This window comes from Hylobates moloch, unplaced genomic scaffold, assembly GCF_009828535.3.
Source record: "Hylobates moloch isolate HMO894 unplaced genomic scaffold, HMol_V3 SCAFFOLD_6, whole genome shotgun sequence".
NCBI classification, from domain to species: domain Eukaryota; kingdom Metazoa; phylum Chordata; class Mammalia; order Primates; family Hylobatidae; genus Hylobates; species Hylobates moloch.
Window position 1 is genome coordinate 43,897,359 of NW_026652281.1, and position 17,247 is coordinate 43,914,605.

Genomic DNA, 17,247 nt, shown 5'->3' on the forward strand with positions numbered 1-17,247 from the left:
TCTCATAATATTAACAAACTGCTGTCTTAGGTGCAACAAGCAGCTGATTTATTGAAAGTGACTTGTGCAGTCAATATCTGGAATGAAACAGCCAGTTTCATCTTGTCCAATTTTTACATTACTCTTCATTTTCCCTGAGAACTACATAGCTGAAACACTTTTAGTAAAGCACTTCCTTGTAAAATGATCAGTTGTATCTGTCACCAGGAAGAAATGCATTTTCCTGCTTTATTACAGCCATCTGCATCCTTCATTTTCTTTTAATTCAGTCACTGGAGCCTTAATGATCACAGCCATTTCAGGAGATGCCATCAATTACAGCAAGGAGCTCATTCAGAAGTGAAAGATGAGTTCCATTCTCTGTTACTTAGAGGTCAGTGATCATTCCCCAACCTCTTCGTAGTGAACAAATAGTACAGTAACTTTCACAGGCTCCCTTCATTTTTCTCAAGTCTGCTTCTTTATGACTTTTTGTAGACCTTGGTTATAATAACTTCATATGTTTAATGCTGGCAACCCTAAGACAAAGCCTGACCCAATCATTTTCCTTGGATCCACCATGATAAATGCAATAATATATAAGTCTGGCTTTCAGGAAGGATATTTTGAAGAACAGGTATTGTTAAGGTGGCATGTAAAAAATTCCAAAGCAGACATAGTTTGTAAAATTTATATTCAAAAGTTTCCAAAGTAGTAATTGTTTTTCATCAATTAACTCTATATTGCTTTCTATAAAATAATCGTCTTGAAGGATTTACTATAATTATACAATATTCAGATACTAATTTTACATACCCTAACTAAAACACTTTTAATAATTAGGAATACAAATCAATTGTCAATATTCTGTTTGGTGGCAAAAGGATTTATATGACTAATACAAAACCAGCAAACAGATATTTGTAGCTGTTTTACACATAGTCACTTAAAGCTAGAAACAACCAAGATGCCTTTCAGTGGGTAAATGGATTAACAAACTGTGACATATTCATATAGCAGAATATTATTCAACAATATTTGAAGAAAATGACCTAGTAAGCCATAAAAAGACATGAAGGAATCTTAAAGTCATATTACTAAGTGAAAGAGCCATTTAAAAGGCTACATATTGTATCATACCAATTACATGATATTCTGAAAAATAAAAAACTAAGGAGATGGTTAAATGATCACTAGTTGCCAGGGAATTGAGGGAGGGAAAGATTGTTAAGTAAATGAAGCAAGGATACTTTAAGGTGGTGAAATTATTCTGTGTGATACTGTATTAGGGAGTATATGACACTATTCCTATTGTCAAAACCCGTAGAACTATATAGTATATAGAGTTAATCTTAATGCACCCAAATTAGGAAAATATAACCACTTAGTAAGTAGGAGGATCCCAGATTGGAATGCAAAATTTGACAAAATATAAATATATGATAAATGCATAAAATTACCCTACTGAAGAGGGTTGGGAAAATGGTGCTTACCTATATAACTTTGGAAATAAATAGAGTCTGTAAAAATAAAGATAAAAGAAATTGTACTTAACAACCAAACTTCAGTTGATAAAATTGTTTCCCTTAGGGGAGCAGGATAATAATTCTCATACTTCTATATGGGTATATAGTTGAGAACAATTAAGTAAATGGATGGTGGATAGTGGGGCCAGGTTTCACACTTTATATATATGTCTGTGTAGTGTGTGTGTGTGAGTATGCATATGTGTGTGTGCTTATATATATGTGTCTATATATATAGTGTGTGTGTGTTTATGTATACACACACACAGTATATATACACATGTGTGTATACATATATCTTTTTTTTTTCTTCCTCTGTCAGGTGAAAGGGCTTGAAGCAATAATAGGTAAGAAAATTAAGATGATTCACAAGAGAATGACAAAAAGCAAAAACTAAGGGAGAGTCAAGTAACTCATCCTAGATAGAAATCTTTAAACAGCTATTTAAAAATGGGATAAATGGGCCAGGCATGATGGGTGACGCCTGTAATTCTGGCACTTTGAGAAGCCTAAATGTATGGATCGCTTGAGGCCAGGATTTTGAGACCAGTCTGGCCAAAATGATAAAATCTCATCTCTACTAAAAATACAAAAATTAGCCAGGCATGGTGGCACATGCCTGTAATCCCTGCTATTCAGGAGGTTGAGACAAAAGAATCTCTTAAACCCGGGAGGCAGAGGTTGAATTGAGCAGAGTTTGCACCACAGCACTCCAGCCTGGGTGACAGAGTGAGACTCTGTCTCAGAAAAAAAAAAAAAAAAAAGAGATACATGAAGTGAAAATTGAGACATCAATAGGGTACACACTCTTTTTGTTTGGCATTCTAATGAGAAATTCACTGTAATTCTTATCCTTCATCCTATATAGATACAGTGTTTTCTTCATCCTGTATAGATAAGGTGTTTTTATCTCTGATTTCCTTCAAGACTTTATCTTTGATTTTCTGCATTATTGATATTTTGATATTTGTCCTGTTTCATGTTCTCTGGACCCCCTGGATCTGTGGTTTGATGTCATTAATTTTAATAAAAATTCTAGGTCGTTATTCCTTCAAATATTTATTTTGTCTCTCTTTTCCTAATATTCCTACATGCATACGTTACACTTTTTGTAATTGTTCCCACAGTCCTTGAATATTTTGTTTCATCTTTCTAAATGTTTTCTATTTGCATTTCAGTTTTGAAAGTATCTGTTGACATGTCTTTAAGCTAATTGATATTTCCTTGGCCATGTCCAATCTACAGATGAGCTCATTAAATGCATTGTTAATTTCTCCTACAGTATTTTTTATTTCTAGCATTTCCTTTTGTCTCTTAGGGTTTCCATTTCTTTGCTTACATTACCCATCTGCTCTGGCATGTGGTTCTTTTTTTTTTTTCATTAGAGCCATTAGGATATTAATCATAATTATTTTAAGTAGCTAGGCTAACTACTCTAGAATCTCTGCCATTTTTGAATCTGGCTCTGACGTTTGTCTTTTCTCTAAAAACTATGTCTTTTGTGTCTTAGTATGCTTTTTGATTTTTTTGTTGTTTTTACTGAAAGCAGGATATGATGTACTAGGTAAAAGGAACTGAGGTATAAAGGTCTTTAGTGTGAAGTTTTATGTTTTGCTGGCTAGGAGTTAGTCTGTGTTTACCATTCGCTACAGCTACAGGTATCAGAGGCTGAAATTTCCTCTGATGTCCTTGTTTTTGTTTCCCTTTTTTTCTTTGAGTTTCCAAAGAAATTTAAGTAGCCTGATACTTGCAATTTTTTTAGTTGTAATCTTCTATTATTATACAGAAGCCTATTGATATAGTTGTAAGGTGTGAGATGAGGGGAAGTATACTACAGTTCTGTGATTAGATCTCAGTCTTTCAGTAAGACTGTTTATTCATTAGTGCCCAGCTATTTGGTTGTATTTTGTTTTGTCTTCTCCGTAAGTGGGACAGGAAGACTAGAGAGGGATGGAGATGGGTATCTTCCTTCACATGGATGCCTAGGGTGGGCTGGGGTTGAGTATTTTCCTTTCCCCAAGTTGCTTAGGCTTGGGAAAACCCCACTCAATTTGTGTTTAGTAAAATCCTTTCCCTTGAATGCAGGCTTTGTTAAGGAAAAGAGAAGCTCTGAGTTTATTTCAAAATGGCTGCTTTTTCCCTCCCAGTGACAGAGACATGGTATTGGGGCTTTTTATCTGCTCTTCACTGAGTCAACCTGGTAGAGCTCTTGGAGGCAAAACAGACACAAATGTGGTGACCTTCTTAAGATGGGGCCCCACCAAAATTTTAAGACTCATTTTGTATTGTAAACCAAAAGTATCTGAGACAGGTCTCAATCAATTTAGAAAGTTTATTTTGCCAAGTGACACAGCCTCAGGATGTCCTAACAACATGTGCCCAAGGTGGTTGGGGTACAGCTTGGTTTTACACATTTTAGGGAGATATGCAACATCAATACATGTAAGATGTACCTTGCATGTATGGTACCTATTTCTGGTTTGGTCCAGAAAGGCAGGCTGACTGGAAGCAGGGGCTTTCATGTCACAGGTAGATTTAAATATTTTATGATTAGCAATTGCTTGTCAGAGTTATTACCAATAGAAAGAAATGTCTGGATTACACTAAGGGATTGTAGAGACCAAGCAAGGTTTTATCATGCAGATGAAGCCTCCACTTAGCAGGCTTCACAGAGAATAGACTGTAAATGTTTCTTATCAGACATCAAGAGCCTGTTCTATCAGTAATTCCAAAAGGGAGGAGAGTATAATGAGGCATGTCCAGCTATCCCTTGCCATCATGGTCTGAACTAGTTTTTCAGGTTAACTTTGGAATGTCCTTGGCTGAGAGGAGCACTTGAAAATTTATTTTTGGTTTACAGCATATACGGAACTTCCAGCAATTCATTAGTTACAGTTCTTTTCTTTTTCTTTTTTCTTTCTTTTTCTCCTGTCCTGGTCTGGCTCCGACTGTGGTTTCTCTTTCTGGACTTTTGCTCTAATGAAATGTGATTCTCTATATCTACCTCTCTGTCCCCCCAGCTTGGTGGGGATGGACAACAATTTGCTCTGTGACCTCAATTCTCTGAGGAATCTAAGTAGAGTTGCTTATTTTCAGTTTGCTGTCCTTTTTTTTTTTTTTTGCATCTAGGACATGTTTGATGACTTCCAAGTTTCTTACATGTTGGACCCTAAATTCACTTTAGTGAATTCATCATGAGGAAATAATTAAGTATAATCCTATATAAGCAAAATATTGTTAATCACAGTATTAAAAATGATAAAATATAGATTAAACACACTGTAGAATTTAAAGTGATAATGCATGTTTATATTTTGAAATGAGAAACTGCAGATAAAAACGAGTGAGAAATGGCAATTACAAAAGTGTACAGTCCCATTTTTCTAAATGTTATGGAAAAATGTGCACCTATTAATACAAAAACTTTAGCAGAAGTCATCACTTGTTAGGACAATAATAAGTTACATTTTTATCTTAATTTCCTTATATCTGTAGCAAACATAGATTAAAAATAAATAAAATAGTTAAATTTATTTTAATAACAGATTTGTTTACAAAGAAAGCTATTTCTTTAAACTTAATTACTGAGTGCTTTGCATATATGACAACTTGAGCTGGGCAATACTAAAAGGAAACGAGTACACATGTCCTCATGGATCCCCTTATCTTCTGAAAAATGGAGATATACTGAATATTAATGAACTAATGAGCAAAAGAGAAAAATTCTATCTCTTTTATGCATATTTGAGAGGCGTCTGTCATACTAAGGCATTTTTTATCTGCTTTAGAAAGTTACCTCGCAGAAGTGATGTAGTCCATGGGTTTTGAGCAGATTTTTGTCAGATTTTTGTGTGTAGAGAGAAAAAAATGCATGTGAGTATATGTGTATGGTCGTCTTCTTTGTTATTATGCTGTTACTTGTTTGCTGTCATTTTCCTAAAATATTGATGAAAAAATGAAGGTAAGTCATTGTATTATCAATCATAGAAGGCTGACTACATCCTCTTGTGTGATTAAATCTGTTAAATTGCTGATTCAGTAATAGTTAAAGGCTTTAACATACTTATGGAGAAAAATAATCCATAGGTTAATGGAGGCATATTTTCATTTTGATATGGTAACATTTATAAATAATGCCATTATTTTTATTAGTTTATTTGTTTTGGTTTGTTTTTAACTCATTTTCTTCATATTCTTCTGCCCTCTCCAACAATTTTAAACTTTGTAAGAGTCCTAAATAAATAAATCACAACCTATCTCTAAACTACACTACAGTTTACATATTTACATAAATTCTTACCGATAAATTGAGGAAATAGCTCTAGAATAGCTAATATCATACCCTAACAGTAGAACAGCTGACGTTTATTTAGATTAAATTTTCTCAAGTTACAGAAAGGATTATCATACTTTTAACACAATTAAGTTAAAATTTTTTTTATGTTTAGCTACAGATATATAAAAATGGTATTGATTTTAGAAGAGGAAAAAAATAACTCTGGCTATATCAATTTGTCCTCCATGGATTTTCCTCTGTTCACCATCAGTGGTAATTTTTCACAATCCTTAAAATTAATAATTTATTTCATATTATTAGTTAATAATTTACTGTAAAATTTTATATGAGCTATATAAATATATAGGAATAATAAGAGCTATAAAAAATAGTGACTGTGTTTTAGCATTGGGTTTTAAAAAAAAGCAACAAATTTTATTCTTGGTTCAGACAATGAGTCCCCAGATATTCTGCTACTTCCAGACTGACTGCTAGTAAAGAAATAAATTGGGTTAGATCTCCAGCTGACTAAGTACTATATTCAGCACTTCCAGAGTACAGACTACCTCCATAATAAATGACTTTAATTTAAATGTGATTTCTAACAAAAATCATTTTACCATTCTGACCGTATATATAGTAGTTCCTTAGGATAACAATTATTTCCAATAATTTAAAACTTTGAACCTGCTGGCATGAACTTTATTTCCAGCACAGTACAATATGAAACATTTAAATTGGGCAAAGTCAGAAGTATGAGTCTCTCTGTCTCTCTGTCTGTCTCTCTCTCTCTCTCTCTCTCTCTCTCTCCCCCCCTCCCCCCCTTCCTCCCTCCCCTCCATTCTATTCCTCTCTCTTTTTTCTTCTGTCTCTCCATTTCACAAGTTTTGAATGATTAGTGTGAATGTTGGGAAACCCAGATAGATATTTTGGGATGTAAATGTAAATTCTCATTAACTCTTTCAAAAATACTTGTCAACTAGAGGCTCCAAAATATAAAGGCGATTAACTGATGCATCCTGCCCTCTGGGAGAACATCAAAAGGGAACATAATGATGCCTATAATAAAGTTTTACATGAGATAGACAATTATTTCAGTTCAAAGGAGAGTATATATATTTTAAAAGGGGGAATTCAGAGGAGCAAGAAAATGTATTTACCTGATGAGATTAGAGAAAAATACATTGAGCATATGATGGTTAAATTAGTTTTCTAAGGTTACTGAAGAAAGAATTTCTTGAGAGTGATTGTAGCCTGAACATGGAAACATGACTGGGACCTTAGGGCACATATAGGAAATATAATTCAATTTGTGTGTGAATGTTTACACAAAATAATGGGTCAATAAAATTAGAAAATAGCTCATACTTTAATTAAATTCATTGGCTATATCACCATTAAAAAGTATGTTTCAGCAAAAAAATCCAAATAAATCTTCCTACTTTCTTGTTTTTGATGTTACTGCTTTCTTGCCACCTTGAATAATCCTATAAATACTATCATCCCAAATCCTTGCAAACACAAGAGTATTACAGAAACTAAATAGTGTACCATTTCTGTATGAAAAGAAAAGCATAAAAAAAATTTTGATAACCAAAATGGTTTTATATTCTATCTATCTAATTATTTAAATTTTTAAATAACTATAGATGCACAGGAAATATAGCCTATAATTATTTAATATTTAAAGTTAAAATAATTCCCAATAAACATCTATTTGAGGACTGGGTCCTCAACCTACACATTTCCAAATAAGAGATCTATGAATTCCAAATCGTAATCATCTTAAAAGTGGCTCTAGAGAGCACTATACCATTTGATGACATCATTGGAATCCTCTTTAATTTTTCTGCTGGCTGTACAGTTTTCATGTATTTATTTATTTATTTATTTATTTGTTGCTACACAGCAGAGTCTGCGAGTAGCAATCTGGATGGAAAAATAAGACTATGGAAATTTCCCTGAGGTTGCATATCCAAACCAATCTTGATTTTTTTTATGTATAATATGTTTATTTGGAGTAGCCTAGGGAATTGATGGAGTTTAATAGGGAATGAAAACCTATTCAGGTTACCACTTGGAAATACCATTGTGCATTCATTCAACTCATATGTAGTGGATGCTAACTGTGATCCAGGACTATGATAGTACACTATCATATGACGATATAGTAACATAAAAAAGACAAAGTCTACTATGTCCCAAGGAGACTTTGGATATTTGAGGAAGAGAGAACATTCAATAAGAATAAATGGCACTTTTAAATGAAAATACTATAATAGAACAAAAAATACAATATTGGAACACAGATATAAAAATATTTTATGAACCCCAGACCCTACAGAATTGGATATGTCTGCCTAACACTATCATTCCCTTTTCAACTACATCAAAATTATGTATTCCTAGAGCTGGAAAGTTACTTGAGGATCAAAAGAGTTACTAGTTGAAAGGAGAGAATTTTATGTCATCTGAATATTAAATAATAATCTCCGAGCTCTCAGCTGGAAATTCCTTACAGTTCCAGAGTACATACCGGTGACTGGCAATCACAACTGCATCCTAGAAAGTACTTCTTTGCTATCTTCACCATATACATAGGAAAATTTGCAGTTCAAAAATATTCGAAGTGGTCGTCTACATAAATAAAGCTGACAAAGTGTGTGAAATTATAAAATAGTTCTACCGTAAGTGTTAATTAGGTCCTGTCAGTATATTCGCCTACATGGAGACATGATAATATAGCTGTAGGTCTGCTGGTTAAATTGATGTGGTGAAAGTATAGACTTAAAACTAAGAGTGACATTGAATCAAAATATTCGTTGTAATGAGTTGGCTGAGGTGGCTATTACAAATTTTATGTTTTAATAGGACAATAGATTATATTGGATGTAGATGAAGTTTGGGCAGAATCAGGGATCAATGGCTCCATTCAAATTGTTACACCAAAACACAGGCATACACCTGCTTTTAGATTTGAAGAGGGAATCCTCTCTGGAAAATGTAGCAACTACTTAAAAAAGGTTGGAGGACCAACACTTCTAAGAAGCAGGAGGTGGGTGTTGTAATTCAAATTACATGCTAATTCTCATTGATCAGCCTATTTAAATGGTAATGAGGCATAGATAGTGCTTCTGGTCCCTGTTTTTGAAACTCTGTGCAGAGCAGTCTATAAGCAAGAAGAAATACTGCTCCTTGCTTGAAAAGTTGTGGTTGCTTTAGGGGCATGTGATTGTAAAATATAATGAACTTCCAGCCCTCTGACCTGTGGAGAAGAAGATCCTATCAAGAATTTTTAGGACTACAGGTACATCCAATTGCTACCATCCTTCCATTGTCACCGTTAGCTGACCAGGGCTGTATTCTTCTGTAAACCAGAAAGAAGAACAGACGCAGCTATAACTGCCACTTTTGTGGTGGAGATGGATGACCACATCACACATCATTCTTAGCAGAATGCAGAGGAAGTCTGATAGCTTTTCCTGTTCAGCAAAATCTTAACTATACAATATGGATGCAAAGTATTGATTCAGGAAACAAAGCAAAATTAAGATGCAATCATTTAGAAAATGAAATGTATAAAAGGAGGTTAAGGCCCAATAGGGAAGGAAGGATATAAATATGTTTAATACATGGTAGCAAGCAATGCCTGTCAGCGAAAATGTAAGAAAAGGTGCCAGGGAACATCAGAGAAGCAAGAAATTGCTTGAGGCTGGATGATAGGAAGCACTTATCTGAAATGCTAGGTTTGTGAAATAGGTGTTGAAAACTGTACAGAATGTGAGAATTGAGAAATAGTGAGCTGGAGAAGGAGTGGAAGACATTTGATATCTAACAGAGTAGGAATCAGCTTATGAAAGCCTCTTGGAAGCTATGGTGCCAAGAAATAAATATGGCCTGTTGCCCAGGGTGACCTTGAAATAGTTGGGGGAGTAATTAAAATAATTTTTATCAAATAACTGTTTGATTTTAGAGTTAATGATGAATAGGTAAATTGTAAAATTAGAGTGTGTGCCTCAAATCTTATCATTTGTTTATAATTTTATAATTATTATTCAATTCATACTTAGTACTTATGTTTGTTTCATTCATAGGAAATAATTAATTTTTTTTGTTGTTGTTTTTTGAATGTTTACTGTCAGGCAATGTATTAAGCACTTAATCTACATTTAACACATACAAAGTCCAGTAAGCTATCACAATAATACATAGATTTTGCTAACCCTGAGAAAAAGCCAATGTTATGTTATCGATCATTTTGAATAAAATAATTTGAATGATTTTCTGGAAGATAATCTGGAGCCAATTTGACTGTTAGAAGTGATGAACAGAAACTTCTGGGAGGTTAGATTATAACCGGGACAGCTATTGTGCTTGTTCTCAGCCCCAAATCCTCAAATCAGATATTTAAAGTCACAAGATCCTTTAACCAGTCTTTTTGCTATGCTAATAATATTAGCAAATTCTTCCCCTCTTGTAACTATGTTAATCTAGTACCTTTTTTTCCCCTACAAAATTCTCTATTAAATATAAAATTTTGAATGTCTTTTTTAGAAGTATATTTCCCTAGTGGCAAATTTAAATGAAACTTTGGACAACATGCTCACAAATATTCTATCTTGAGAAGTTGCTTTAACATATTTAAAGAAAAACTACATATGTCTTTATGTGGTTAGTTTCTTCACAAAAATACACAAAAATATATTCTCATTAAGTACAACACAATCCTTTAATAGTCTCTTTTGGCCATTACTGTCAATCTTTTTATTTCTGTTGTATCACAAGTATTCCAAAATCTTCTCAACAATTTCAATAAAGAAATAATGACCCTCCCACTGGGCTACAGCTTATAAGGTTCTCCATTATTTCACCTGTCAGTTCTCTGGCTCAGCTGTTTTTAATGTGCATCAATTTAGTTCTTCTTGCTTCTTCCAATCCTCCTACTTGACAATGGCCCAGACTCTTCACAATAATGAAGAGCACAAGAGCTGATTAACAAATAAGAACTCTTTCCTCCTTCTCCTTGAATACTCACATAATAAATAGTTTTAGTTTTCTAGCATATGTCTGGCTAGATATTTTTCATCCTCTGCCAAGAGAGATACAAAGTATAATTTTCAAAATAGTAACATTGTAACTCTCATGCAAATATAAAATGAATGTGTGTCTAAGGTTTTATTCAACTCATTAAACAAAAAGAAAACCAGTAAAATATATTTAAAACACACACACACATAAGTTCAAAGAATATTTGAGGAACTGGGTATTTATGATCAATTTAGCATAAAATTGTTGGGTTAGATGCAAACCTGTTTAATGTCCTAATCTTGGGGTTATCTTTCCCATCCAAATTAATTACTTGCATCTTTTCCAGACAAAAATCTGCAAGTTAAACTCAATCCTACAGAGTTGCGGAATAGTCCAGTCAATATAAAATAAATCAAAGGTTCAAACTCACAACCACAATGAAAGAACACTGAGGAATTTCTTCTGCTTATTTCCAACTTTCAGATAATTTTTTTTAAAACTCAAGTTCTTTCCATTTACAGACATTTCCTACTTTTTATCACTCTTCTCTTGAGTACAGGGTTTCTTCTCTGGCACTATGAAATTGCTGTCATGGTAAGTTTAGATATTTCTATCAGAATTTTCCTGGGACACCAGAGCTGTGATAGCTAAGAACTGACTCAGAGTCCTGAGATGACTGTGCCAGCATTGTCTCAATTGCTTTCCATTCTAGAGTTTCTGCCCATTGAAATATGAGAAAAATAATACATTCCTCAGCTTTTTTTATGCTTTCCACATGTTGGACCAACACTTAACATTCTGGTTTATATATACTGAAATTATTATAGGGCCACCTTTTACCCCCTGTGATTCTGAGAAACACAAGTACTGTCTATCTGATTGTTCACCATAATCATATTTGTAAAATATATATATATCATACTAAAAGCAAATTACGGGACAATCTCCAACCTGAGAAAACAGTTATATTAAATTAACTGTGTTTTGATGGTAAGGTGGGGGGAGGTAATGGAGGTGAACAAATCTATGACTGTGGGTGGAAAACCTGTTAATCCTCTCTCACTAGAATCTTGTCATTGAGCTCTTACCTGTTGCATTTTTATACCACAAATATGCCCTGGCATCTCTGTCCTGAGCTGGATTATTTATTGTTACTTTCTGAGTAGAGCCATGAGGCTTCATTTTTTTCTCCCGGATTCTGATTAGCTACAGAAAAGAATTAAAATTCAAGGGCACTCATGGTTCCTGATGAATTATAATAATGTTGGATAATTTGTTGCAAAAGATTCCTCCAGATACATGTCCAGGCATTTCTTATTCCCAGAGCCGAGTTATTTTGTCTCATATTAGATAGTTTAAGTGTATTATTCATTAGCAATTGTATGCACTTGCTGAATCTTTATTAAAACATTTTAATGTCTTTCCTAATATTATCAATTTTCTAAAGATATAGAAACTGAGGGGCAAAGAAGTTAAATACATTGACCCTACATCACTATGAGAGAACTAAGATTAAAATTTGGATTTTCTTCTCACAGGTGAATAGAAAAAAGTTCGAGTTACTTTAGTATTCCACTGTCTTACATCATAAAGGATTTTAAATATTTCAAAATGTATCATAAACTTGATTTTAAAATAAGGTAAAATTATTGGTTAATATGAGTGAGATATATAACATGAACAAATCATAACTACAAACTTTATTTCCTAAGCTACTAAATATGATACTATATCTGTCAACTTTTAAAACTAAAGAAAAACAAAATGTATATTATAAATATACAGATACTGAAGATGAACTGATTTTATCTTTACATTTAAAAGGTAACTTTGTTTTAATTTATATGTTTCAGTATTTTGCTAACATCTTGTACGATGCTGCATGTTTGTTGTAAAAAAAACCCACTTAAATAATGCACACAAAAAATGTCAGTTTAATAAATTTAAATGTCTTATTTTTTTTCCTAGGAAAATAACTTTGAATATTTATTTGGTAGTTTGTTAACTATTGTTCCAGATCAGAGATGTTGCTTTGTTCTTGTTGTTTTTATTGACTGGTTTTGATTTAGCATTTCCAATTTTGGGTCTGCTTTCAAATTTATGAAAAAATAATTATGTGATCTTTATATAAATATTATTGCAGCTTATGATAGTACAGGCCTGTGGAGTCAATAGTACTTCATATTTGTGAAATACTTTAAAAGATCACCTCTACTTTGAAGAAAATGAGGGATGAATCAAATGATCTTGAAAGTTTCTTCTAGTTCTCAGATACAATACTAACCAATTGGCCATTTATATATTGAGTATGATTTATAGGAAGTGACCCTTAATATTTTTGACCTATAGTATACGGTTGCCTGTAGTTGAATAACCTATAATTGTATATTATAGGTTATTATAAATAATATATTGAATATATGTTGAATGACCTATATTATTATATTATTATAGGTCATTCAACTATATATTCAATAGTATTATTAGGTATTATATAATTCATAATAACAACGTTATCCATTATTAATATTAATGATTAATAATGTATCTAGTATATATAATTAATTATATATTGAATATATGTTGAATAACCTATAATAATATAGGTTTTATTCAACTCATTAAACAAAAAGAAAGTCAGTAAAATATATTTAAAATAATAAAAGATACATTGTATTTAAAAGATAATAATATAGATTATTCAACAGTATATTCAAGCGTATTATTCAACAGTATTATTATTAATACTTTTCCTGTTATAACCCGCACCCCAGAGGCATTGTATTATTGTTTCATAACATTATTACATTAAAAAACTTATATCATTGTTTACATAAACAAATATTAAATTAAATATATTATACTGTTGGCTATCAATAATTTATGTTACTGTCACCAAAGAAATAGAGAAATTAAAAGAAGGTGTACCAGAATATATTCACTCTGGACAATGGACATATATACAGAAACATATATATTGGACATATGGACATACATATAGAAACATATATATGTGTATATATAAAATACATATATACACATACATACAATATATATTTATCTTTATGTATATCCATATGTTCAATATATATATGTTTCTATATATATGTCCATTGTCCAGAGTTTAGTATATTCTGGTACACTTTCTTTTAATCTCTCTATTTCTTTGGTGACAGTAACATAAATTGTTGATGGACATATGGACTTATATAAGAACATACATATATACACACGTATATGTGGAAACATACACATAAATACGTAATATATGGGTATATCTATACATACATGATATATGTGTATATATTTATGCATATATAATATATGTGTATATATTTATACATATATGTGTATATATATTTATATATATGTATATATATTTATACACATATATATGTATATATACATATGTATGTGTATATATTTATACATATATGTGTATATATATTTATACATATATAATGTGTATATATGTATATTTCCATATATGTATGTTTCTGTATATATGTCCATATGTCCATTTTTTACAGAAAGCTGTTTTTGTGCAGATGGCATGTCCACATGTATACCCATGTATATTTCTTTCTTGTATCTGCCTCTAATGTTGTGCTTAGTATATATGTATATATGTGTATACATGTATGTTTCTATATATATGTCCATATGTCCATATATACAGAAAGTTGTTTTTGTGCAGATGGGCATGTCCACATATATACCTATGTATATTTCTTTCTTGTATCTGCCTCTAATGTTGCACTTAGTTTGTATATATGTATATGTGTGTGTATTTCTATATATATATATGTATGTGTGTATATATATATGTATGTTTCTATATATATGTCCGTAAGTCCATATATACAGAAAGTTTGTTTTTGTGCAGATGGGCATGTCCACATGTATATCCATGTATATTTCTTTCTTGTATATGCCTCTAATGTTGTACTTAGTTTGTATAATGTTAAACAAGAAAAAATTGCTATTTTAGAGAAAATTTTAGGAAATAAACATTTAAGACAGTTTGGATGTTCAACTGAATTTTTCTTGATAGTGCTTAAAACATTGAACTCGAAATTATTCAACGTTAATTTATAGCTATAGTGACTACCCACATATACATATATGTGTACATATACATATCTGTGTACATATACGTGTGTGTATATGTGCATGTAAGTTTTTTAGTTGTTTTCTGCTGTGTGTCAGTATGAAGTTAACCAGAAATGGTTTTACGGGAATAATGGACTATATCTGTACTATTGGAGGCCTGTTGTAGGAGTCTGTTTTCACACTGCTGATAAAGACATACCTGAGACTGGGAAGAAAAAGTAGTTTAATCGACAGTTCCACATGGCTGGGGAGCCCTCAAAATCATGGCAGAAGGCAAGGGGGAGCAAGTCACATCTTACATGGATGGCAGCAGGCAAAGAGAAAGAACTTGTGCAGGGTAACTCCTCTTTATAAAACCATCAGATCTCATAAGACTTATTCACTATCATGAGAACAGCACAAGAAAGACCTGCCCCCACGAATCAATTACTTCCCACCTGGTCCCTCCTACAACATGTGGGGATTATGGGAATTACAATTCAATATGAGATTTGGGTGGGGACACATAGCCAAACTATATCATTCTGCCCCTGGACCCTCCAAATCTCATGTCCTCACATTTCAAAACCAATCATGCCTTTCCAACAGTCCCCCAAAGTCTTTACTCATTTCAGCATTAACCCAAAAGTCCACAGTCCAAAGTCTCATCTGAGAAAAGGCAAGTCCATTCCACCTATGAGCCTGTAAAATCAAAAGCAAGCTAGTTACTTCCTAGATACAATGAGGGTACAGATATTGGGTAAATACAGCCATTTTAAATGGGAGAAATTGGCCAAAATACAGGTGCACTGTAACAAAGGGGTTACAGGGCCCATGCAAGTCCAAAATCTAGCTGGGCAGGCAAATTTTAAAGCTCCAAAATGACCTCCTTTGACTGTAGGTCTCACATCCAAGTCACACTGATGCAAAAGGTGAGTTCTCATGGTCTTGGGCAGCTCCACCCCTGTGGCTTTGCAAGGTGCAGCCTTCTTCTCAGCTGCTTTCACAGTCTGGCCATTGAATATCTGTGGCTTTTCCAGGTGCACCGTGCAGGCTGTCGGTGGATCTACTATTCTGGGGGCTGGAGGATGGTGGTGGCCCTCTTCTCACACCTACCCTAGGCAGTGCCCCAGTAGAGACTCTGTATGGGGGCTCTGACCCTACATTTCCCTTCCGCATTGCTCCAGCAGAGGTTCTCCATGAGGGCCCTGTGCCTGCAGCAAACTTTTGCCTGGGCATTCAGGCATTTCCTTACGTTTTCTGAAATCTAGGTAGAGGTTCCCAAACCTCAGTTCTTGACTTCTGTGTACCTGCAGGCTGAACACCACGTGGAAGCTGCCAACGTTTGGGGCTTCCACCCTCTGAAGCCACAGCCCAAGCTACACGTTGGCTCCTTTCAACCCTGACTGGAGGGCTGGGACACAGGGGACCAAGAATCTAGGCTGCACACAGTACAAGGACCTTGGGCCTGGCCCATGAAACCACGGTTTCCTTCTGGACATCCAGGCCTTTGATGGGAGGGGCTGCTGTGAAGCTCTCTGACATGGCCTGGAAACATTTTCCCCGTGGTCTTGGGGATTAACACTGGGCTCCTAGCTACTTATGCAAATTTCTGCAGCTAGCTTGAATTTCTCCCCAGAAAAAACGGGATTTTCTTTTCTATCACATAGGCTGCAAATTTTCCAAACTTTTATGCTCTGCTTCACTTATAAAACTGAACGCCCTTAACAGTACCCAAGTCACCTCTTGAATGCTTTGCTGCTTAGAAATTTCTCCTGCCAGGTACCGTAAATCATCTTTCTCAAGTTCAAAGTTCCACAAATCTCTATGGCAGGGGCAAAATGCCTCCAGTCTCTGCTAAAGCATAACAAGAGCCACCTTTACTCCAGTTCCCAACAAGTTCCTCATCTCCATCTGAGACTACCTCAGCCTGGATTTTATTGTCCATATCACTAGTAGCATTTTGGGCAAAGTCATTCAGCAAGTCTCCAGGAGTTTCTAAACTTTCCCACATTTTCTTGTCTTCTGAGCCCTTCAAACTGTTCCAATCTCTGCCTGTTACCCAGTTCCAAAGTTGCTTCCACATTCTCAGGTATCTTTTCAGCAACATCCCCCTCTACTGGTACCAATTTACTGTATTAGTCCGTTTTCATGCTGCTGATAAAGACATACCTGAGACTGGGAAGAAAAAGATATTTAATTGTACTTACAGTTCCACATGGCTGGGGAGGCCTCGGAATCATGGCGGGAGGTGAAATGCACTTCTTACATGGCAGCGACAAGAGAAAATAAGGAAGAAGCAAAAGCAGAAACCCTTGATGAATCCATCACATCTCATGAGACTTT

At 33.9% G+C, this 17,247-nt stretch overlaps 1 long non-coding RNA gene across 3 annotated transcripts in view; it reads left to right on the forward strand.

Moving 5' to 3' along the window:
* The first annotated feature begins 272 nt into the window (after positions 1-272).
* Positions 273-17,247, forward strand: part of LOC131383722 (uncharacterized) — a 292,980-nt gene continuing 276,005 nt past the window's right edge. For all 3 annotated transcript variants that reach the window (XR_009213960.1, XR_009213961.1, XR_009213962.1), the window contains exon 1: positions 273-373. This is a non-coding gene — a long non-coding RNA (uncharacterized LOC131383722). The remainder of the gene's footprint in view (positions 374-17,247) is intronic.